The following is a 26,650-nucleotide window of genomic DNA, read 5'->3' as shown; positions in this document are numbered from 1 at the left end:
TACCAACTCATTTATGTTTTTATTGTTTTCTTTGTATTTATATATGTATTTGAGACAGAAAATTTTAGTTTTGGACTGCTTTTGCTGCATCCTCAAAACCTTGATACATTGTTTCATTGTTTTTATTATCTTCCATGAAATCATCAATTATATCCATATGATCTTTGACCCACCTATTCTTTAATATTGATAAACAGACTTTAGTTAGGTTTTAATGCTTTTTAAAGTTGCAATTATTTAATATAATATTTTTTGCATTGTAATCAGTAAAGAATATGTTTATTATTTCTACTTTTCTGCATTGGTTAGTGATCTTTTTATGTCCTAAGGCATGAATGATATTTATAAACCTTCCAAAAACAGTGAAGAAACCTGTATACTCCTTTCTAATTCATTTTTAAAATTGTCAAAGAGCTATTTTATTTCATTAAAATTAATTGAGGTCTTTTACTTATTTCTTGTTTTTCTTTTTCTTTTAAGTATATCTAGGTCTGAGAGGGGTAAATTAAGGTCAATGGCTATTATGTTTTTTCTTTCTTTTTTATAAATTCTTTCTTTTTAACATTTAAAAATATAATTTGAGTTCTAAACTTTCTGCCTTCAATAGTCTTTACCACCAACTATATTCCATAGACAGGTAGGTGGCCCAGTGGATAGAGAACTTGCTTTGAAGTTGGGAGGAGATGAGTTCAAATCTCACTTCAGAGACTTACTAACTGTGTGACCTTTGCTAGGAGTTACAAACTACAGTACCAATTGCTTTCAACATCCATGGCCATCTCTGGTCATCCTGATAATATATCTGGCCACTGGAATTAGATGGCTCCAGAGGAGAAAATGAGGTTGGTGACTTTGCACAACACTTCCTCAGTTAAATCCAAGTCATTACAAGTCATGACATTTGTCATGGTTCTATTTGAAAATGAAAGACGAACAGCAACATTCAAGAACCAAAAATTATCTTTGACTTTGAGGCAGCCAACCTTACAAGGCACTATGTCCATTTCCCCCCCCCCTTCATTTCCCTTTTGGAGATCTTTCATTTTTTTTAAATTCCAAAGTAATTTGAATAATCCAGCATGACTAAAACAAGAAGACAAGAAGAGTTTACAGATTCTCCAAAACTTAGTAAAGAATTTTGATACAAGCAGAAATGACCACATCTGTATCCTGAGGACAAAACTGGAAGCCAGAATTAGAAGCCAAACTGGAAATAGAAACTTATTTGAGAAATATAAGAAATTAATATTCCTGGAGCACCATTTCTTTGGTACCACGGGCAGAAGCTGCTGATTCAGGGGTAAAAGAGAGATTCTTTGAACCAGAGATATTTTTTGAAGTATAAACACATTCAGCAGAGAACAGAGGCTCTCCTCAATATGCATCATCCTTTAGAAACTGAAAACTCTGGGAGCAGGGGATGAATATCCCATGGTGTGACATGGAACAGCATATCAGCAGAAGTTAGGAAAGGAACTAAGCTACTGTAGGTAGAGCTACTGAGGGAAATAGTTATGGCAGCTAAGCTTCAGTACACAGAGGTACAAGGCATAGAGATATAGGGCATTGAACTATAAGAGGACATGCAGTGATGATAAGAGCACAGGATACAGGAGTTACAATGAAGAAAATGGAATAGAATAGGACAGGACAGAATAGAAGAGAAGAGAAAAGAAGAGAAGAGAAGAGAGAGAAGAGAAGAGAAGAGAAGAGAAGAGAAGAGAAGAGAAGAGAAGAGAAGAGAAGAGAAGAGAAGAGAAGAGAAGAGAAGAGAAGAGAAGAGAAGAGAAGAGAAGAGAAGAGGATAGAATTTACATTTACAACACATCAAGCTTTGTGTTATTTAATAGGAAAAAATTTTTTTTAAAAAGTGAGATGGAATCTGATTTCAAAGAATTTATACTTTAATTAGAGGGAGAAAACACAAATAAGAGAGTTTAACTGTGGTGTGGATAGAAAAGCCAAAGGTCTTAAGAGTGCAAATAACAGTTTGTGGATCAAATTACAAGTTCCAGGGATCCTTAGGATACATATACATGTCAGATGGTAGTGTGCAGGGATCTGGAGGGCATATCAATGGAGTATATGGCAAGGCTCAGAGGAACCTAGGACATAGCAGTAGGAAACATCCTAAAGTCTGGTTTTCCTCCATCATACCAAAAGTACTGTAGTTTGTAACTCCCAGCTATCTCAAGTGTTGGTGCATCCTGGTTAACCTGGATGAGGTCTGGACTCTGAGAACTAGGGAAATGGTAAAAGTAAAGTATAGGAGAAGGAAACTTTGACTATTTAGAAAGTTAATGCTTTGAATAATATTGAAGAATTGAGGAGAGCTCACTAGGAAATATGAAGACAGAAAGAACCTGATACAATTGCTGTCAGTTTTAAAATTTTACTATGGTCTAGCCTTGGTCATCAGAAATTAAAGGTGGAAAAATTTGATAAGCTCATAAGGCCATAATTGCCAAAAAGCAATCCCTGAGTACTTGTGGCAACGTAAGAAATAGCAAATTTAGGGAGGAATGGAGTGTCATTGCAACCAAAATCAATCAGGACTCATCTTTTGTTCCATACCATTTCAGGCAAATCCTAATGATCATGGGAGAGGAAGAAGGAATTTCAAACCCCTGAATGAACCCCACATAGAATGTTTTCCTGCTAATTGGTAAAGGAACCACCAGGCAGCGTGAACCAGTTTGGTATGGCTACTGCTGAGGGGCTTGTGAAAATGTTCTCACTAGATGTATATTTCTGCAGTTTGGGGCCTTTGAGATTTCTTTGGGCCGAGGAGACAGATGTTCCTCAGGGGAAGAGTTTTGTCAGAAGAGAAATGTAGGTATTGCAGTATGCTTCAGCCTTCCAGTCCCTTATGGATTAGAAAATTAGCACTACTCCATATAAATAACAGAGTTCCAGATGCCAAGAATAAATGCACACTAGAAACACACCATGAATACCACCTAGTGCAGGCAAGTCTAGTCTATATTGAATGATGAATATTGATGCTGTTTTGTGTTGATCTCATAGACTTGGAGTACTAATACTGGTAGGGTTGAAAAGTCTGCTGATAAATCAAAGAGGGTGTTTCATGATGTAAAGAGAATATTAAGGGAATCTGGCATGGTGTATTACAGATACACAATGAGTATGAACTACACTGAGAACCAAAGCTGCTAGAATTTGGCACTGATGTGAAGGCCATATTCATGGGAATAGAACTTTACTAATAAAATCTGTTTCCAAAGGGTTCAAATTCAGAGCTTACAAAAGTCTCAAATTCCTGTTCAGTGACAGGATCTTACATCCATCCAATGCATAGTGCTTTAATAATGAACCCCTATAACAACAGTGCAATTGGCTCTCATTTCTAAAGGATGGAGGAAGGGAGGGCTAAAATCAGCTATTACACTACTCAAATTAAATATTATAGTTCAGGGACAGTTTAATAGCTGAGGTAAAAGTCAGAAGTCTTGATTTTGCTACTCATTAGTTGGGTTAGATATGGTGTGTGCATGGGGGGGGAAGAAATCACTTTATTTCTCTGGGTTTTAGTTTCTTAATTTGAAAAATGAAGGAGATGACTAAGTCACTTAAGTTCCCTCCAACTTAAGTTTTTTTCATAAATTCTTAGTGTCTCATCTCACCTTTGGAAATGATTTGTTGTTCATTCATCTTTATGTTATGAATAAGGTCTATTTTGTTTTTTTAAGATCATATCCTTAGCACTCAACATAGTTCTTTGTACTTATGATGTGCTTAATGCCAAATGAAATAATGCAATTGAATTCAACTGAATCAAGATAAAGAGCCAAAAATGCAACAAGTGAGAAGCAAGTAGAACAAGGATAGATATCAGGAGACAGGATACAGAAGTTAGCCAAAACAATAAAATAGACAGAATAGGAGAAGGATTCCATATAACCAGAACCAACCACAAAGACAGTTGTGGGTAAGGAATAAGAAACCAAAGAGCCCTTAAGAGTGAAAAAGACAAAACAACATCAGAAAGAGAAGGCATCCATGCTTGTGTCACTGAGACTTGGTTATAGTAGTAACTTCTGTCCTCTGCTTTTAGGTGTTCCTAGTTTTTTGTTTCTTTGTTTTATGGAATAGAAGTCAAACACAGGGGAACTGCTTTAAGTTTCTAAAGGTATGAAAAGATAATTAGCATTTGGAGAGTCAGAGACAATAGTATCAGCAAAAGATCTTAGTAAGCAAGTCCTGACAGATCCAGTTCCTAAGAGTCCACCCATTTTCATAAGGGATTCATAGTTGATTTTACTTAATGAAAGTTTGGGGTGTGCCTATGTCCTATCCATCTCCTTTCATATCACTCACTTTTTAGAATCTTTCCAATAAGAATGAAATCTAGTGTGCACATATGTGTATAGGGGAGAGAAAGGGGAAAAGAGATAGGAATGTTCAGAGAGGGAACAAAGGATGAAAGATGGGGAAAAAGAGTGGAAGGAAGGAAGGAAGGAAGGAAGGAAGGAAGGAAGGAAGGAAGGAAGGAAGGAAGGAAGGAAGGAAGGAAGGAAGGAAGGAAGGAAGGAAGAAAGGAAAAGGAAGGAGACAAAGGAAAGAAGGGAGTTTGTTAAGACTTGGATATGAGAATAGCTTACATTTTGTGTGAGTGTGTGGGTGTGTGTGTTTTGTTTTGTTTTGTTTTGTTTTTTGATGAGGCAATTGGGGTTAAGTGACTTGCCCAGGGTCACATAGCTAGTAAGTGTCAAGTGTCTGAGGCCAGATTTGAACTCAAGTACCCCTGACTCCAGGGCCAGTGATCTATCCACTGTGCTACCTAGCTGCCCCAGCTTACATCTTATATGAATAGCTTATATCCTTAAAATAGTTATAGTTTTGAAAAAACTTCATATGCATTATCTAGTTAGAGACAACAGTTTATATTTTTCTCATTTTACAGATGAGGAAACAAGTGTCAGAAACCGGATTTATACCTGGATATTCCTGATTTTTTCAGCCACTTTTTTCAACTATGCCAAACTACCTCTAAGTAAATTCAGTATGCAAACAGGTAAATGTGAACCCTCAGTATAACCAAAGAAAATGAACATCTGCATCAATGATTGTCTTGTCTTTGAATATGAGTCATGTTCATTTCTTCCCTTGCCTTTAATATTTTCAGTCCTGGCTATTACGTTAATTGATGAGATTATGAATATATTGAAGAAGTACTCTAGCTTCAGTATTTTTAAAATAGGAGATACCACCATAAGTGGAAATAACACAGTATTACACATTTAAAGAGCTGGGTTAAAATACACGATCTAATACTACTAACTGTGTAACCTAAGGGAAGTCACTTCACGTGTCCTAGTGGTTTTTAAGATCCCTTACAGGGGCAGCTAGGTGGTGCAGTGGATAGAGCACCAGCCCTGTAGTCAGGAGGACCTGAGTTCAAATCCAGCCTCGGACACTTAACACTTACTAGCTTTGTGATCTTAGGCAAGTCACTTAACCCCAATTGCCTCACAAAAAGCCCCCCCTCCAAAAAAAACAAAAAAACAAACAAAAAAGATCCCTTACAGATATGGCATTGAATGAATCCATGAAGTTAAAATGATCTATTTTATGAAAAATGAAGCAATTATAGCATTCCTTTCCTAAGGTGCTTACCCATCACAGCATATGCTACACTTTTCTGTCTATTCACTTAGGATTCCCTTTCCCTTTTGAGGTCCCTTTTTTTATTTTATTTTTGCCATCTTTCTCAAGTCCCACTTCCTTCCAGATGCTGCTTTCTCTAGCTACTCTATGGCAGCTAGATGGCAAAGAGTCCTGAGTCAGGAAGACCTAAGTTCCAATCCAGGCTCAGACACAGACTGTGTGACCCTGGACAAGTCTCAACCTCTACCTCTCTCAATTTCCTCGACTGTAAAGTTCAGGTAATAATAGCACCTACCTCACAGGGTTATTTTAAGGATAAAATGTGATAATATATGTAAAAACCTAGTGCTCTATAAATGTTAGCTATTATCATGGCTTTCATTTTCTATGGATTGGTTGGTTTTCCTCACTGTTCCTCCAAATACCTTTGATATTTTCCTTCTACATCATTTGAAAAGTAGTTGGAATGATTAGGTAGAAGAATTTTAGGGGAGAAAAGGAGGAAAATGAAAATTTCTCCTTGGCTATAAGTTTTTCGGGGAATAATTAGGAACTAATGGAGACAGATTTGGGAGCTCAATATGAAAACTTTCTAATTACTAGAGCTGCCCAATATCACTTTTCTACGTTATTTAGAGCTCTGCCAATCCTGTTGTATTGGCAGGTAGTCTCCAGAAACTTACTATTATAACTCTCTTCAGGTTTCTAAGGGTATACCTCAAGCAATGGAGAAGGGGTTATGTTTACAATGCTATATCTACTAATCCCCAATGTGTCTATTTCCTTTCATGAATATGAGTTAATATAAGCTAAATAGCCAGCTATACTCTTCACTACAACACTGATGTATTACATAACATTTAGTAACATGTTTTAATAAAAGTAGTTATTAGAAAAAAATTTCCCTAAATCCAAAAAAGTCTTCTATCTGTTCATATAGAAATTAGGGGGAATTAAGATTCTATCATATGCAAACACTATGCTCAAGGCTATGGGGAGATACAGAATTTGGACAAGGTACAGTTCATATGACCATGGAATTTGTAGTCTACACATAAGCAAGAAAAGTGATAATTTGCCATAAGATATGCGAAGTGCATGTGAGAGTTACCAAAGGAAGTCCAGTGCATAGTTGGAGGGGGATAGTTTGTTCTGAATTGATGGGATGAATGAAAATTTCATGGAGGAAGTGGCACTTGAATTGGGTTTTAAAGATGTCATAATTCAGAGTTGCATCAAGAAAAAGAGGATATTTCTGGTATAGGTTAAAACCTAAGCAAATATAAAGAGGCAGAGAAAAATTGTGAATGCTTTTAGGACAGGGAATATACTATTTTCACTACAATTCTATAGTGCATAATGGCAAATAATATAATATAAAGCAAGAAAGGGATTGCCAAAAAACATTTAAAGCTAGGCAAAGATATTTTAAGATTTCTCAATTAGTAGGAAGAAACCGTTAAAGAATTTGAAACAGTGACAAGACCATATCTCTATGGAAGCAGCATGTGGTGCTGGGATGAAGGCTAGTTGACCTGAACTAGAGGGGTCAATAAGGATGCTCTAGTAATTAACACTCATCCCCTTTCATATAGATGCAGATTACCAAACAGTTCACCCTCCCCCCCTTCAGGGGATACATTTATCAATCAACCTTATATTCATGGCAGTTTTCCCCACCCCACTTCCCCAAAATGACAGGTGCCTTTAAAAAAGGGAAAGTTAAAAAGTCCAGTTCTTCCCTCCATTTGCAACCCAGGGTGTTTGCTGGCCTGTGATTATTAAAGGTAGTTTGATCTTGGAGTTTTTCTAGGAGTACAAAGTATTACACCAACTTCTGCCACTCTGGTGCACAATTCTAAATTAAGTCCAAGAAACTGGACAAATTTCTGTTCATTCCATATCGTCTTGTCTCAGACCAGGAGATTTTGATTCTTTATTCTTTCCCTCTCTTCTATGAGCTATAAGAAAAGTAAAACAACAACTCAGTTGTGTTGGTAAATATTTATCATAACTGAAACTTAGGAACCAGAGTGTGCATTTCTTTTTTAAAGGCTACATTTACCTGGTCTTGCGTAAATCATGGATTTTAAATTGAATAAATATTCAATGGAGACATCTAACTTCTTCCAAGAGAGAAAGCAAGGACATGGGGAAAGAATGTATCACTAATATTTCATCTCATCTTCTCCACTGCAACACTGATGCATTACATTGACCTTAGCTGGACTACAGTGTCTACTCTCTATGACTCTACATTATTCCTGTTGCTTGTGATAACATCTATTCTTGTTTCTGTCTTAACTTCTTCCTGCTTGCTTGGCCTTTTCTGTCACTTTCATTTCCTCCTTTACCTATCTACAAATCTTCTCTCCAAAGTGGACACTCTGGATAGTCTGCTTCCCATTCATGCTTGAAACCACTTTGGAATTAAGGGAATGATGGGAAGGAATACTGTCCTCCAGCAAATGGTCTCCATCTCCCCTTGCTCCATGCTCAAGCCTTTTAATGGTGCTCCTACATAAGAAAATGCATCATTATAGTACTAGGAATGATGACTTGGGTGTTGCAGAAAGTGGAAATGGAAAGATATGTTAGGAGGCTATTGTAGTATTTCACATAGATGGTAAATGAGGGCTCATATAGGGTTGGTTGTAGTGGGAATATATATATAACAAAGATTCTGTAGAAATAGAATGAACAGGAACATTTTTTGAACATTGAGTTTAAAGAAAATTGCTAATTTTTTGAAGTTTCTCCTTGTGTCTGTCTCCTGTAGTGAACAGGATGCTCCTTCATCAATCATATCCACATGGTATATAACATAGCCATTCTCCCTGACTCTGAGGTGAGGGAAAGAAATGTCATTCTCAGTTGTTTTCTCCTTTTTAGTTACTTGGGACCTTGCTTTTTTTTTTTCTTTCAGAAATTACAAATTAATGAGACTGAACTTAAATGAGATCAAAAGGGGAATGACTATAATAAAGAAGGAAGAAAATAAAAAGATATGTAAATCCAATGGCACAGTATTAACTTCATAAGTAATGAAAGGTACCTCATCTGAAATGTATAACAATGATTAAAGAGCATGATAATTTGGCATAGTGGAAACAACCCTGGATTAGGTATCAGAAGGCCCTAGTTCAAATCCTAGGTTTATTACTTAATACCTGTGTGAATGGGAGCAAGTCACTGGAACTCATTGGGATTATTTCATTAATTATATAATTAGAGGGTTATATGAGATCTCTAAATAGTTTTCAAGGTCTAAATATTTGAACCGTAAAACTCATTAGTTAAATTTTAGAGAAAAAAATGTTAAAAAGTTACAAAAAAGTATTTTATAAGTAGTGGTAGGAAACCAAAAAGAAATTTAAGAAAACTTGTTGAGAGGCCACCTAAGTAAGATTATCCTAAATGCATTTGAATATTGAAGTAACAACAGCTACCATTTCTTTCTTTTCTTTTTTTTTTTTTTTTGTTGATGCAATAGGATTTAAGTGACTTGCCCAGGGTTACACAGCTAGTAAGTGTTAAGTGTCTGTGGCCGGATATGAACTCAGGTCCTCCTGACTCGAGGGCCTCTGGTCTATCCACTGCACCACCTAGCTGCCCCAACAGCTACCATTTATAGAGACACTTTCAGTCAGTTGATAAACATTTATTAAGCATCTCCTATGTGTGAGGCACTGTGCTAAATGCTGAAGATAAAAACCAATTTAAAAGTCAGTCCCTGCCCTCAAGAAGCTCAAAGTCTAAAGGGGGACACAATCAGAAAAGAAATGTGTACAACCAAGATATATAAAGGACAAGAAGGAAATACTTAACAAAGGCAAAACATTAGAAATAAGGAGAATTGGGAAAGGTTTCATGTAGAAAGTGAGATTTCATTTGATATTTGAAGAAAGCCAGGAAATCCAGGAGCTGGAGATGAAAAAGGAGAGAATTCTGGACATGGGGGACTGCCATAAAAAGAACTTTGTGGAGCTGAGTGACTTGTTCGTAGAACAGCAAGGAGGTCAGTGTTATTAGATTAAATAGTATATGGTCAGAAAAGAGCATTTACAGTGGAGTGGAAAATGGTATGGGGCAGCAATACTTGAGCTTCACTCTTATCTGAATTGGTTCAAATAGGGAATTATACATACATATTCAGTTCAGTATAGAAATCTATCTTACCCAAAAGAGAATTAGGAGAATCAGGTAATAATAGAAAGGAAAAGATGATAAAAGAGGGTGATAAAAGGAAGGGCTGATAAATGAAGGCAGCAATTGGAAGCAAAGCAGATTTTTGAGGAGGGATTGGATAAAAAGACAGAAAGAATGATAAACAGAATAAAAGAGGATGGAGGCAAAGGCATAGTTAGTAATAATAAGTGTGATTGGGAAAAGGATGAACTCACCCATAAATCAGCAGCAGATAGCAGAATGGATTAGAAACCAGAATCCAACAAACAGTTGTTTACAAGAAATACACTTGCTGGAACAGAATCTATTATGGTTCAGCTAAGGTAAAAAAGGCAGGAGTAGCCATCATAATCTTATGCAAAGAAAAAACAAAAAACGATCTAATTAAAAAAGAAGCCGGGAAACTATATCTTACTGAAGGGCATGATAGGCAATAAAGTAATGCCAATAATAAACATATGAAACAAATGGCGTAGAATACAAATTCTTTTTTTAAAAAAAATTAAATAAATTACAGGAGGATATAGAAGATAAAACTATGCTAGTGGGGGGTCAGTTAGGTGGTGCAGTGGATAGAGCACCAGCCTTGGAGTCAGGAGTATATGAGTTCAAATCCGGCCTCAGACACTTAACACTTACTAGCTGTGTGACCCTGGGCAAGTCACTTAACCCCAATTGCCTCACTAAAAAAAAAAAAAAACAACAAAAAAAACCCCTATACTAGTGGGGGTACCTCTACTTTCTACTCTCAGATCTAGGTAAATTAAAGGAAATAAATAAGAAAGAAGTTAAGGAGATAAATGGAATTGTAGAAAAGTTAGATATGATAGACCTCTGGAGAAAATGAAATGTGAATAAAGAGGAAAGTAAAATTCTCAGCTGTACATGGTATCTTTACAAATATTGAATATGTATCGGGGCACTAAAAACCTCTCAACCAAATGCAGAAAAACAAACAAATGAATGAGTGAATGAATGAATAAATAAATAGATAAATGAATGAATAAATGAACAAACAAATAAATAATTGAATAAATAAGTAAATCAATGAAAAATAAATAATGAAAGAATGAATAAATAAATGGATTGATGGTTAGATAGATAGATTAATTAATTAATTAATTAATTAATAGAAATACACAAACATATATAAACTGCAGAGTTTTCAGACTATAATGAAATAAAAATTGCATTCAATAAAGGATCATAAAAGTGCAGATTAAAATTAATTAGAAACTAACTAATTTAATCTTAAAGAGTGAGACAAAGAATAACCCATCAAAACAATCTTTTTTTAATTTTTAAAATTTATTTTAGTTTTCAACATTTGTTCAGATAAGATTTCCAATTTCCAATTTTTCTCGCTCTCTCCCCTCCCTCCCCTAGTACAGCAGGTAATCTGATATAGGTTTTATATATATATATAATATACAATATATAATATCATTAAACATATTAAACATATTTCTGCATTAGTCATGTTATACAAGAAGAATCAGAGCAAAAAGGAAAAACTCAAAAAAGAAAAACTACGGAACAAAAACCAAAAGAAATAGTGTGGTCCAATCAGGGTCCATATTCCACAATTCCTCTTTTTTTTTCTGGATTTGGAGAACCTTTTCCATCATGAGTCCTTTGGAACTTTCTTGTACCATTGTATTGGTGAGAAGAATCTAGTCTATCACAGTTGATCAACATACAATGTTGATCATACATTGTATACAGTACAATGTTCTCCTGGTTCCGCTCATCTCACTCATCATCAGTTCATGCAAGTCCTTCCAGGTTTCTCTGAAATCTGCCTGCTCATTGTTTCTTATAGCACAATAGTATTTCATTACATTCATATACCACAATTTGTTCAGCTATTCCACAATTGATGGGCATCCCCTCAATTTCCAATTCCTTGCCACTACAAAAAGAGCAGCTATAAATTCACTTTTCCATTATTTCTTTGGGCAAAAGACCAAAAAGTGGTATTGCTGGGTCAAAGGGTATGCACAGCTTTATAGCTCTTGGGGCACAATTCCAAATTGCTCTCCAGAATGGTTGGATCAGTTCACAGTTCCACCAAAAATGCATTAGTGTTCCAATTTTTCCACAGCTTCTCCAACAGTTATTATTTTTCTTTTTTGTCATATTGGAGAATCTGATAGGTGTCAGGTGGTACCTCAGAGTTGTTAAAACAATCAATTTAAATAAAATAATAACAATGGAACTACATAGTAAAGTTTGTGAAATGCAGCCAGACAATATTTAGGGGAAAATTTACATCTATAAGTGCATACATAAATAAAAAAGAGATCAATGAAAATGGACATGCAACTAAAGGAAAACTAGAAAAAACCTAATTAATAACTACCAATTAAACACAAAATGGAAATCCTGAAAATTAAAGGTTGTTTTTCAGTCATTTCATTTGTTTTTGACTCTTAATGACCCTGTTTAGGGTTTTCTTATGAGAAATACTATAGTGGATTCCCATTTCCTTCTCAAGTTCATTTTGCAGATGAGGAAACTGAGGCAAACAGAGTTAAGTGTCTTGACCAGGAAAACATAGCTAATAAGTGCTTGAGGACTGATATTAAGTCAGGAAGATGAATCTTTCTGACTCCAGGTCTGCATTCTACTCTCTATGTCAACTCACTGTACAGAAAATTAATGAGATATCAATAAAATTGGAAGTAAAAAATGAACTAATAATAGTAGGAATCAGTTTTATGAAAAAATAATAAGCTAGATAAAGTATTGATTTAAATTTCATTTTAGAAAAGAAAGTAGAGAGCCAAATTACCAGTCTTAAAAACTATAAGGATGAATGAATCACCAATGAAGATGAAATTAAAGCAATTATTAGGGATTAATTTGTCCAACTGAATTGATATTTAGAAAAATATAAATTGCCTAAATTAACAGAAGAGGATATAGAATGTTTAAATAATCTTACCTTAAAAATGAAATTTAAAAAAAATGTGTGTGTGTGTGTGTGTGTGTGTATATATATATATATATATATATATATATATATATATATATATATATATATATATATATATACATACATAGAAATGAGTTCCCTAAAAAAAAATCCCAGGACTAGATGGATATGCAATTGAATTCTATCAAACATTTAAGGATCAATTAATCCAAATATTATACAAACTGTTTGGAAAAATTAGGAGAAAAAGGAGTCTTACAAAATGCCTTTTGTGACACAAATAGCACATGACTGCCTAAACAAGGGAAAACAAAAACAGAAAAAGAAAACTATAGATCAATTTTCCTGAAGGATATTGATGTAAAATTTGTAAATGAAATACTACCAAAAAGATTGAAGCAATAAGTTACAAAGATCATATGCTATGACATGGTGTAATTCATACTATGAATCAAGGGCTAGTTTATTATTAGGAAAATTAATAATCATAATTGATCATGTCAATATTGAAAACAAAAATAATGATTACATCAATAGATGCAGAAAAGGCTTTTGACTAAAAAAGCACTCACTTCTATTAATAACCCTAGAAATCATAGGAATCATTGGAACCTGTTATACGTAAAAATTATCTATCTAAAACTCAAAGCAAGCATTATATGTAATTAGGAAAAACTTGAAGCCTTCCCAATAAGATCAGAGGTGAAGCAATTGTGTCCATTATCACCACTATTATTCAATAATGACTTAGAAATACATTGTTGTTGTTTTGTTGTTTCATTTTTGTCCAACTTTTTGTGACCCCCCCCCCCATTTGTAGGTTTTTTGGTAAAAATACTGGAATGGTTTTCCATTTTCTTTTCCAACTCATTTTACAGATGAGGAGCTGAAGCAAAAGGATTCTTGCCCAGCATCACATAGCTTGTAATTGTCTGAGGCCAGATTTGAACTCATAAAGAGGAGTCTATCTGATTCAAAGTTTAGGGTTCTATCCACTGTACTATCTAGCTATAGCAATAAACTAAGAAAAAAAAGAAATTGAAGGAATACAAACAGGCATTAAAAATCTATCTCACATGTTGGATGTTATGATGGTATATTAAGAAAACCCTAAAGATTTTTATGGGTTTATTTTCTATTCTGCAACTTTGTTGAAGTTAATTATTTCAACTACTTTTTCAGTTGCTTGTCTAGGATTCTCTAAGCATAGCACATAACTCATCAGCATTTCTATATATTACCAACCAAGCACAGCAGAATAAAATGGGATGAGAATAGAAATTTCAAGCTGTAAAAGGTTGTAGGGATAGGGGGAAAAATCTTACAAATTAGCAAAGAAGTTGGTGAAATAAATGATCTGCCTGCCAAAGTCTTAATAATAAAGCATAGACATCATCAACATTGCCGTCATTGTCATCATCATCATCATCACTAGCAATTACACAGAACTTACTATGTGTCAGGCACTGTAATAATAATAACTTTGCAAATATTATATCATTTAATTATCACAGTAATAATAATAACTTTGCAAATATTATATCATTTAATTATCACAGGAACTGCCTAACTTACTCAATAAACTCCAGTACCTCCCTATTATCTGCAATATCCAATATAATATACTCTTCTTGACTTTTAAAACTCTTCATGCCATGGTCCCTTTCTACATTTTCAGTCTTTTTTATATTTCCCTTTCCTTCCTATTTCTCATACATAGTACTACATCTCCCAATTATACTTTTTCCTTAGCTGACTTGAAATGTTCTTTCTCCTCTGCCTCCTAGTTTCCCTGGCTTTTTTTAAACTTAAATTTTATTTTTCTTTTGAGTTTTATATTATTTCCCTCCTATCACACCCATCTATTGAGAAGATAAATAAAATGTCATGTCTTTGTTTACTGTGCAAACCTATTTGTGCATGAGCTATGTTTTTGGGGGGAAGCAAGAAAAATAAAGGAAAATTCTACAATCTGTGTTCTGAGCCCATCGATTCTCTATCTGGAAGTGGAGAGCACTTTGCATTATGACTCCTTTGGAATTATGGCAGATCGTTTTACTGAGGAACTAAGTCATCCACAGTTTATTATCCTTATTATAATGCTGTTACTGTGAAGATGCTTCTGGTTTTGCTCACTTAACTTTACATCAGTTCATATAGGTCTTCCCAAGGTTTTCTGAAAGTATTTTATCATTTCTTATCACACAATGGTATTGCATCACATTTGTATACATAACAGGTCATTTCTTAAATGATGAGCATCTCTTTGTTTTCAATTCTTTCTCACTATAAAAGAGTTGCTATAAATATTTTTTGTAGATATAGATCCTTTATTTTTTACCTCCTTGGCATAAAGATCTACTAGTAAAAATTACTGAAACAAAAGTATACACAGTTTTATATTTTCTGGGGGAATAGTTCTAAACTATTCTCCAAAATGGTTACACTAGTTCACAGTTTCGCTTATAGTGTATTCGTATACCTATTTTCCCAAATCCCTTCTAGGATTTTTCTTTTCTATCATAATAACCACTTTAGTGGGTATGAGGTGGTACTTCAGAGTTGGATTTTTTTCTATCTATCTATCATTTGTCTATCTACCTATTTTGAACTTAAGAAATAAAACAAGAATTTCCATAACATATTAGAATAGAAAAAAAGATTTTACATGAAACTGTAAATCTATTGTGTACTACCCAGTGTTCTTTTTAAATACAATAAAGTTGGGGCAGCTAGGTGGTGCAGTGGATAGAGCACAGGCCTTAGAGTCAGGAGGACCTGAGTTCAAATCTGGCCTCAGACACTTGACACTTACTAGCTATGTGACCCTGGGCTAGTCACTTAATCCTAATTGCTTCACAAAAAAGGATGTATATATATATATATATATATATATATATATATATATATATATATATATATATATATATATATACATATATATATAGAGAGAGAGAGAGAGAGAGAAAGAGAGAGAGAGAGAGAGAGAGAGAGAGAGAGAGAGAGAGATGGAGAGACAGAGAGAGAGAGCTATCCTTTCCCTCCCTTGCTACTCTAGAGATGGCTGCCATTAGACAAAAAAATATGTGTACATATGTAAAGCATACATTCATGTTCATGCATGAGTGTATATACACCCATATAATACATATATACACATATGAATCAGGAGTAGTGTATATATATAGTCAATAATGAAATATATTAATAAGCTATATATGCACACATACATACCTGCAGGCATACATACATACTCATACACACTCTTTATACAGATAGTGCTTTCCTGCAAATATCCTTTTTAGTTAATTTGTTTATTTCTAATCGTCAAAACGGCTTAGTCACTCAAAGTTTTTCCTAAAACAATATTGTCGTTAATGTATACAGCATGCTCTTGATTTTTCTCATTTCATTCTTTGTTATTACATGCCAGTTTCTTCATATTTTTCTAAGATCATTGCATTTTGCTATTGATTAATGATTTAGAACATTTTTCACGTGACAATTGATGGCTTTGATTTTGTCTTTTGAAAACTAGTTGTTCCTTGGTCTTTGTTGCTTGACTTTATTTAGAGAAAGGCTCCTATTTTTTAAAAATAAATTTGGCTTGGGGCGGCTAGGTGGCAGAGTGGATAGAGCACTGGCCCTGGATTCAGAAGGACCTGAGTTCAAATGTGACCCCAGATCCTTGACACTTACTAGCTGTGTGACCCTGGGCAAGTCACTTAGCCCCAATTGCCTCACCAAAGGAAAAACAAAAAACAAAAAATATATTTGGTGGGGTACTCAATGTATTTGAGAAATGATATCTTCATAAGAGAAACTTACTAAGGAATTTTCCTCAGTCTATTACTTTTATTCTAATATTTTCTTCATTATTTTATTTAAAAACTTTTTTAAACTTTATATAATCAAAATGATTAATTTTACCTCCTGAGTACCTCTCTATCTCTTGCTTCTTCTATCCATAAACATGCTAGGTATATTCTCCTCCAATTTGCTTATGACATCATCATTTTGTCTAATTCATGTAGCTATTTTGAGATTTTCTTATTATACAATGTGAAATGCCAGACCTCTTGCCAGTTTTCCCATCAGTCTTTGCCAAATAATGAGTTGTTACCCCAGTAGCTAGAATCTTTGGATTTATCAAATACTAGGCTTCTCTGTCCATTTACTCCCATATATTATGTACCTGATCTATTCTATTTCTTATCTAGTACCAAATTTTCTTGGTGATTACCACTTTGTAATGTAGTTTAAGGTCTGGTAATGAGAGAGTAATTTCTTTCTAGATTCTTCATCAATATTCTTGATATTCTTGACCTTTTTTTCTTCCAGACAAATTTTGTCATTATTTTTTCCTAGCTTCAAAAAGTAATTATTTGATAGTTTTATTGGCATAGCATTGAATGAGTAAATTATTTTAGGTAGTATTGCAATTTACTTGCTCCTTTCAATATTACATTTTATCCCATCTTTAGAAAGAGGTATTTCCCAGACTCTTCATTGTGCTTTACCTCTGGGAATATCTCTCAGTAACACTATATATCTTCTGTATTCATATTTGTCTTCTTGTTTCCTCCCACAATAATAAGGTCTCCAGGCTCCAGAAAAGGAACTATATTTTTACCTTTCTTTGTTTCTCTGGAGCTTTGCACAGTGATTGTTGTTGTTTGTTCTAAAAGAAGACCAAAATGACATCATTATGTTGGAGTCAACCCTGACTGTGGCTAATCAGACAAATACGAGGTTGGAAAGCTCTACCAACAGGTTGAGCACAAAAAGTTATATGAATATTTGGAACAGAGATGTCTCTAACTTTGCATATCTCATGTCTCTCTCAAGCTACTGAAATTTTGCTTTGCACATAGAGCACAATGCCTTCTTTCATTGGGCATGCTATGTTGGATGGTCTTGTGCTAGTATCTCTCATGTTTCACAATTAATTCCAAAGTTCTTTAGAGAGACCATGAGAGTATCATTGTATCACTTCTCCGGACATCTGCATGAGTGCTTGCCTCATATGAGTTCTCCATGAAATTGTCTTTAAGCAAACACATTTTTGGCATTTGAACAGTACAATCCACCCACAGGAGTTGTGCTCTCTGGAGTAGAGTTTGAATGCTTGACAGTTCACCTCAAGAAAGCATCTCAGTAACTTATCATAGCAGGTGATCTTAAGAATCTTCCTAAAACAATTAAAATGGATATTATTCAGTTTATTGAAATGGCACTGGTAAGCTGTCCAGCTTTTATGATCATACAAAAATGAGGTCAGCACAATGCCTTTGTAGACATTCAGGAAGGCTAATTTCTTTTCTCTCCAACACTTTCCTTTTGGGGTTTCTTAAACACTGAGGTTTCTTTGTCAATGAATGTATCAATCTCATCATCTATGTGTACATCCCTGGAAAATATACTACAAAGATAAGTGAACTTATCCACAGCATTCAAAATTTCTTTATTTGGTGTAACTAATGGTTCCATAAATGGATGGTATGGTGTCAGTTGAGGGATAACTTCAATTTCCTTGGTGTTACTTGTGAAGCCAAAATTGGCACAAGTGACAGAAAATGGATCAATACTCTGTTGCATCTCAACCTCAGAGGCTTCATTAAGTACACAATCATCTGAACAAAAAGTCTTGCACCAATTCTCCCTCCACTTTAGTTGGCTTTTAGTTTTGTTTTGTTTTTTCATTACATAATGTACTATCATCAGTAGCTGACCTTGAGGCCAGTTGAATCCTCATCTAAGACATTGAGCAATATTGCTGAAAACATCAAGCTAAAAACATGTGTGAAACATACAGCCCTGCTTCATTCCATTGGTTATTGGGAAAGCATGAGAGCATCATCCATTACCCAGAAAATGTGGAATGACAAAGTGGTCATGCATGGAAAAGTATTCTAATCTGTTGACATCACTTTTTCTGGTAGTCATCTTGCTTTGGACCTGCCACTTTTGGTAAATGTGAATGTTTAGATTGGACAGGATAAATCTATGATCAGTCCAGCACTCTGCCCCCCCCACTGCCTTTATCACTCTCTCATCCTGTCTCTTCTCCTTACAATGCCATAATCCATGAAATGTCAATGTTTGTTACAAGGGTGCATTCACAAAATTTTATTGTGTTTCAGTAAATGGAAGACGGTGTTGGGGATGAGAATGTCATGAGATGCACAATGATTCAGTAGTAAATTATTGTGGCTGCTGATGTTTCTGACTACATCCCTACCACACACTCCCTTCCATGTCTGATGGTATATGCCTACTCTGAACATTAAAGTTTCCTAGAATTGCAACCTTATCTTCTTTTGGCATATTGACAATGAAGGTCTCCAGGCTTTGATAAGGTTTTTATTTGTCCTCATCAGGGTTTGTCATGGTGGGAGCATGTGTACTGATAATAATGGAATTACTCTTTCCTGCAAGGGGCAATGGCATTGTTATAATCCTGTCATTCACTCCTTTGGTGAGGGGGGCGGGGTACATACAGGCTTGAAAACTAGATTACTTTTGATTAAGAAACCTGCACCAGCTGCATGGCACTCTCCATTACTGCAATCATTCCAGAAAAATGTATATCCAGCTCTGACTTCAGGAAGCTAGCTTTCCTTGTCTAGACTTTTTTTCAGTCAGGGCTGCTATTTGGGTGAGGGACCTGATGAGTTTTCTCACAACAAGAACTGTTCATCTTTCAAGGCTGGATTTCATGTTGTTGACAAATATGCACACATTCTACATACCAATGGTTAATGGAAACTTCTTTACAAAAGTTTTTGCACATTTTTTGTGTGCACTGTAAATACAGAATGGGATCCCCACCTTTGTTGGCAAACAGGCTAGAGTTTGGTAATTTTAGGGGCATTTTTTCTGCATACCAAGAAGTACACAGTGCAGTCCATAAAGAAAGGTTCCCAGACACACAAGGGTCTGGTGATTCCCACTGCTACTTCAGTCCAGTAAGAAGATAACTTTATGGCCTGACATTGCCTGTCTGCATGGTTGTAACTACAACTCCCAGTGTATCTGTAACTGCTGATTTTTCACTAGCTCATTGCCACAGAACTTTGAGGTAGGTAACATGATAAAATATATGGGTGGTAACTTTTGACTTAATCATAAACTGGATTAAATGGTGCAAAGTTGCATGAAGTCATCTGTTTCACTCTCTTTCCCAGAATCATCAGAGTCTAATGGAAAGATGAAATCCATGATGACTGGCAATGACTTGGGATAACACTGGCATCTTTGATGTCTGACTAAGCTCTAAGCACTATATAGCCACCTTCATGGCTGTTGGAATAAATTGTTCTCATCTGCCCATATATCCCTTAGCATGGTTCCTAGAACATAGTAGGTGTTTCATAAAGTTTTAATTGAATGTCTCCATAAGGCTCCACTTTTTATGGCAGTAGTATTTGTTATATATTATATATTCCACCCAACATTTACCTCTTCAACTGTATTCAGGTTCATAGGCTGAATCTTTCCTAGCTCTGTGAAATCAGTGAGCCTCAGACACTAGGATCTCAATAAATGCTGATTCACTCTGAAACACCACCACAATTACCTTGCTACATCCTGGGTTAATTTCCTTTTCTGACTGTTCCATCTTTGGGGCCTGTAACAAGGTTTCTGAAATTTGTCTCTATTTCTGCATTGATATAGTTTGGAAAACACTGATATCTTGCTTGTGTATCCTTGTCCATTTCTTGATAACAGTCATGTTAGACATGAGACAATAAAAATAACCCCCCCTAAAAGCAATCCATTATCTTCCCATTCTTGCAAATTCTTCTTCCTCTCCCTTGCAAAATCCTTTTGTTCTTTTTTCCCCGTCAATAGAAGTGCTATATTCCCTGACCAAGGTTAGGTATGTCCTATACATCTCATATGTAAAAATGAAAAAGGGGCAAAAGTGGAAGCCAGTGAAAAGAAGGAAAGCACAAAATGTAAAATTTTGTGACTGAATCCTGAGGACTTTTTATGGGGTTAAATGGTGAGGGAGTATAATTTGAAATATCATGATGAATGACAGCAAAACAGAGAGGTAACCATTAGAAAGTGGCACAAGAATAGCTAAGGGTAGAAAGTTATTCTGAGATTATCTACTTTAGAATAGTGGTAGAGCTGATTAAATGGTTCCAATAGTAAAAGAATAGTTAAAAAGGGGTAGAAGCTTATGATGATAAACAAATGTGCAGGTGTCATCATAGAATCACAGAATTTCAGAGTTGGAAATGCTGTCAATGGTGATCGAATCAAATCATATCCCCAAAAGAACCTTCTCCCCAAGTGGTCATCAAGGTTTTGCTTGAATAGTGCTAATGAACAAGACTTAATTACCTCTCAAAGCAGCCTATTTTTCATACAAACAATCAGTTAACATTTATGAAGCACTTGCTATGTGTTCATTGCTATATAATTGTTTATGAAGGCCTTTTCCTTTCCAGTTTAGACCTATGATCTCATTAGTAGATAACCCTTTATCAATTCAGATCAGCTACCCATATGTAATTTATAGTTTTATTAAGTTGTTTGAAAGCACTGGGAGGGTAAATGACTTAGAAGTGATCACATAACTAGAATGTGTCAGAGAAAGAACATGAATCCAGGTCTTCTTAAATCCCATTCTCTTTTAGGTGACATAACCCCTTCCTAGGGAGGAATACAAGAACAAATTTGGTCTCTGACTTCTAAGCATTTACAACTTAGTTGGAAAAACAAGATAAACATGCATGAAAAAAAACTAAAGAACATAATGGAGTGGTTAGCTTTGAGATTAATCCCAGAAAACTTCTTGGAAGAAGTCAGCCTTGAACTGAATCTTTAAGAAGAAAGGAATATGTATATTGGAGATTTCTCTGTTCATTTATTATCTGTACTACTCATCTTGGCTCTTATATATACTCTGTCTTCTGATTGTTTCATGTATTGTCCCTCCAATTAGATTTCAAGTAATTTGAGGTTATGTATTTTTAAAATATTTAATTCCTATAGGAATATAGTAAGTATTCAATAAAAATGGAACCAAATTAAGAAGTTCAACTTACAAAGCCTGGGTTTCTTTAAACAGAACTATGAAGCAAAGATGGAGATGGAGACAAGAGAAAAAAACACTAAAGGAAAGTGATAAGAAGTCTGAATATACAGTTATGGAGTCAGATAAGTATAAAGAAGTATCCTTTACAAAAAGCTCAGAATATTTTTCTTATGCAATGTTTGCATATACAGAGCCTTTGTCTCTATTTTTTCTCTTTGAATTATATGTTTAATACTTGTTATCACTAATTCCAAAGCCATGAACAGTTCAGTAAATTTTGGTACATAATTCTAAATTGCTTTCCATAATGGGTGGACCAATTCACAGCTCCACTGACAGTGCATGAATGTACCTGTTTGCCTTAACTAATACAACACTTATCGTTTTCTTGTTTTGTCAGCTTTGCCAATCAAATTGGTGTAAGGGAGAACTGATTTCCATTGATTTTCATTTCTTTAATTATTAATGATTTGAACCATTTCTTCCTATGGATACAAATATCCTGTTTTTTTTTTCCTTGAGAAATTCCTAATTTTTAGGCATATATTTCAACCATATATCAACTTAGAAATGACTCTTAATGAACAGTGTCTCCATGTTGTCTCTGTACTACATCTCCTACAAAGCTCTGTAAGAGTTTTTTTGTTTGTTTGTTTTGGTTTGGTTTGGTTTTGGTTTCCTTTTTTAATATACTGACCCTTCTCCAGCAACCATCATCTTACTGTCAAAAGGTGTCAGGTGGAAGGTTTCTTCATATAGAAGATTTTAGAGGGAGCCAGACATGGTATGAGATAATAAATGTGACTAAATGTGGGAGTCTAAGCAGAAAGGATAGAGAGTCAAGGTGCTGAGAGCTGGTGGCATCCTCAAGGAATATCCATAAGGAGAAGCAGTATAGAGCATTCAAAGTTGCTTTGATCATTTGCAATTTATGACAAGAAGTCTAGAATTTCATGTAGGTTTCCTTGTCATCACTGGTGAGAGATTGATATATCTCCTCCTAGAGTATTGGGAACACAGGAGAGTCATTCTGGAACTTGGCCTGACTGGCTCCCAGAAGACATGCTGAATTGATATCTATGGGGAAATAGATGCTGAAGATCACTACCTTTAATTTACTTTATCCTGTTTTGATCAAATTTATTTTCCCTTGAAATATTTCAATACAGTTTAATTCCTTTGGAATCCCATTTTTATTTATTCATTTTAATACATTTTAGAAGTGGTCCATAGCTTTCATTAGACTCCAGAGGGGTACATGACACACACAAAAAAAAAAATAGTGAAAGACCCATGGTCTAGTGAGTTTCAATGGAAATGAGAGTTCATGGGCAATGTGTTTGAATAGAGAAGGTATTCAGATAAAGGAAATAATTTGTTTTCCTTTCTTGGGTTACATAAAGGAGGCCCTACATTCTATACCAAAAATGAGGGAAGTGGAATATTAATATATTAGCTATAACATAGAAGAAGAGCTAGGAAAAAGTAGGAGATCACTAGGAAGGAGGAAGAAGTGATCATAGAAAGAGAACAGAGTTCATAATTGTTGACATACCTTCTCTTCAAAGATAACAAACAAAAGGTCACATAGAAAACATGGGTTACGAGGCAGCTGAAAAATCAAAGGTATTATCAGAACTGCCTACCATTATACCAGGGTGGGTGGAGGGGAAAAGGAGCCTTAAGGATTATTCTGGGCATGTTGTCACTTCAGAGCTTGATTAACTGCTTCATTTATATGAATCTCAAAAGATTCTTATTTTAGGTGTAGACTTGTCATGCCTCTTCTCTTTCTCTCCTATAAATAACCTGCCAGGCAGCACTCCCACATCAAAAGACATCCCACTGCAGTCATTTCCAGCACCTTTCATCCCACGACCTGAAAGGGATGCTACAGACAAGCCTTTGCTCTTTTCAGAGTGGGGCCCTGTGAAGCAAAAGACTGAGCTCAAAGTTGAATATCAATGATGGAGACAGGAAAGGAGACTCAAGGAACCTTGATTTTTAAATCATGACTCATGGTTCTAAAAACAAAGGCCACTGTCCTTTTTGTATATCAAAAAAAGAACAGGGGAAGAGTTGTTGGTGGGGAGGGGGACAAGTAAGAAAAAGGAGGAAGTAAAAAAAAAACTTAAATGAGAATGTGATTCTGCAAATTCATGATGTGATAAAATGCATGTTTTTTTAAATAAGATTTGAATAATATTGACCCAGAATCCTCTGAATATGATGATTAATATTCCATCTGCAGAATCCCAAGGACTAGAAGAAATCTAAAGGTCATATCATCTAACCCTCTGATGGAACTGGGAGAAAACGAACTATTCTAATCTATTCCACACTAAATAAGTAAGATAATTTCTAGGTGGACAAGGAAGAAGCTCCATTATTTCTCTGGGCAAAGTTTTATTATTTTTTCTTTTTAAAAGGAACCTATATTATTTAGTTGTATTTCATATTTTAGATATTTATATCATAAATCATAATAGTAAAAATATTGTCAAGTAAAATTGTCAGGTAGCTTGTCATCTAAACCCTTCATAATCTGAATTCAATAAAACTTAAGAATCATTCTCTATTATACAATGGCCTAGACCCCTGAGCTTACCCATATTGCATTACATTTGGGGCAAAGCTGTTGACTTAAAAATAATTTCTCTTTCAATTATTTTGTTATTCTTCCTTCTATCATACCTGCAGTTTACTTCAGGATATGACAATATAGCTTATGGCTTGTTTTCTACTAATGTGGGTAACAATATCCCCAGTATCCATGTAAGCACTGAAGACAGCAGGAAATAAGGTAAAAGTCATTTCACCTCATAAAATTAAGATAACAACAATAACAAATAAATAATCCATAAGAGATAAGGGATGACATTTATTCTCTCTGGTCCCTGGGAGAGAAATATGGGCTTATTACAAAGAGCTTTTTAACACTTAAAATTCCTGTAGAAATAGTGGACCTTCCCAGGCTGGGTGATAACAGCTAAGACAATCTTATTTAAACTAGGATTTGCTTTGGAAAACATCTAGTTTTTTTCCCACAAAGAATAAAGATACTATATAAAGATACTGTCAAATGAGGCATTTAAAGATAAAATCAAACTGAAAAAAAATCATAACATCCTTACCACAGCACAAAAACGCACATATACATAAATATGTAGGCATGTACACATTGCACTGATTTATTATGGTGAGGAATTATATGTAGAAAGAATAAATACTTCTCAGTGGATCTGACCAGATGGCATTTTGCAGTGATGAAGCACAGTTAAATGGGCAATTAGGAATGCCAGAGGCTCATGAAAATTATGTTGACTTTCACTTATGTGAATACTTTGGAAGTGGAGAGTGAAGTTGGAAAAATATAAAACCTTTTGAGGTCTTACCTGAGATGCTGTTAAAAATCTCTTAATGCATGAACCTGATGTTACACTGGAGAAGAAACTGGCTAGTTAAACTTTGACCTTTGAACATCAGGGATACATAGAATGGTAAAGCAGCAAAAACACTGGATCTGGAGTCAAAGATCCAGGATTCAAATCCTAGGACCTTTCAAATCCTTACTCCTTTTGTGAAGTTGGTAAGGAAAATTAATATCTTTAAGTCTAAGTTTTCTCATTGGTAAAATTAAAAATTTTGACTATTTGATCACTAAAATTCATTTTAGGTATAAATCATATCGTACAAAATCAGAATACCGAATCCTTCCTGTTCCAAAGTCACCACTATATCATGTATCATAGTACTTACTTAGTACAGTATCTGGCACATTATAGATGCTTAAGAAAGGTTTGTAGATGGTAGATTCTTTGAATTTCTATTTTACCCTCTGTTAAATTGGTAAAATGAGGCAATTTTCTTTGAAAATTACTTGAGAGGATGCAAAGCCAAGATGGTGGAGGAAAGGCAGTGACTTCCTGGCTCTAACCAAGACCCCTCAAAATACCTTCAAATAAGGTAATAAGAAAATTACTGAAGCAGTAGAACCCACAAAAGGACATGGTAAAATAATTTTTCAGCCAAAGACAGCTTAGAAGGTTGGCGGAGACAGGGTGGAGCCAAGATGGTGGAGAGAAGCCAGTAAGCTGCCTGAGAACTCCCAAATTTCCTTTAAAAACAACATTAGGGGGGTCAAAGAGAAAGTGGCTGTGATTACTCACAAGCCAGGCAGGCTGAGAAGAAGCCCAATCACCCCCTGGGCCATGCTGTAGCACAAACGGTGTGTCCGGGAAGCAGCACTACACTTTAAGGAGTAAAAAGCCAAGAAACAGTAAGCCAGGATGAGTAGGCAGAGAAAGCAGAAGACCATCGAAAACTTCTTTGGGGAAAAGATAGACCACAATACATCCTCAGAAGAAGAAGAAAATAATAGGGTCAAAGCTCCAACATCCAAAGCTTCCAAGAAAAATATGAACTGGTCTCAGGCCATGGAAGTTCTCAAAAGGGATTTTGAAGAGAAAGTAGGAGAGATAGAACGAAGATGTAGAGAAAGAGAGGAAGGAATGGAAAGAGAAATGAGAGCAATGCAGGAGAGTCATGAGAAAAAAGTCAACAGTTTGAAAAGCCAAATGGAAAAGGAGATTAAAAAACTGTCTGCTGAAAATAATTGCCTAAGAATTAGGATTGAACAAATGGAAACTAGTGAGCTTATGAGAAACCAAGACACAGTAAAGCAAATCCAATTGAATGAGAAAATACAGGGCAATGTGAAATATCTCCTTGGAAAAACAGCTGACCTAGAAAATAAATCTAGGAGAGATAATTTGAAAATCATTGGACTACCTGAAAACCATGACCAAAACAAGAGTTTAGACACCATCCTCCAAGAGATTGTG

The sequence above is a fragment of the Dromiciops gliroides genome, chromosome 3 (assembly GCF_019393635.1).
Source record: "Dromiciops gliroides isolate mDroGli1 chromosome 3, mDroGli1.pri, whole genome shotgun sequence".
Classification (NCBI taxonomy): Eukaryota; Metazoa; Chordata; class Mammalia; order Microbiotheria; family Microbiotheriidae; genus Dromiciops; species Dromiciops gliroides.
Note: the sequence above shows the minus strand (reverse complement) of the source record.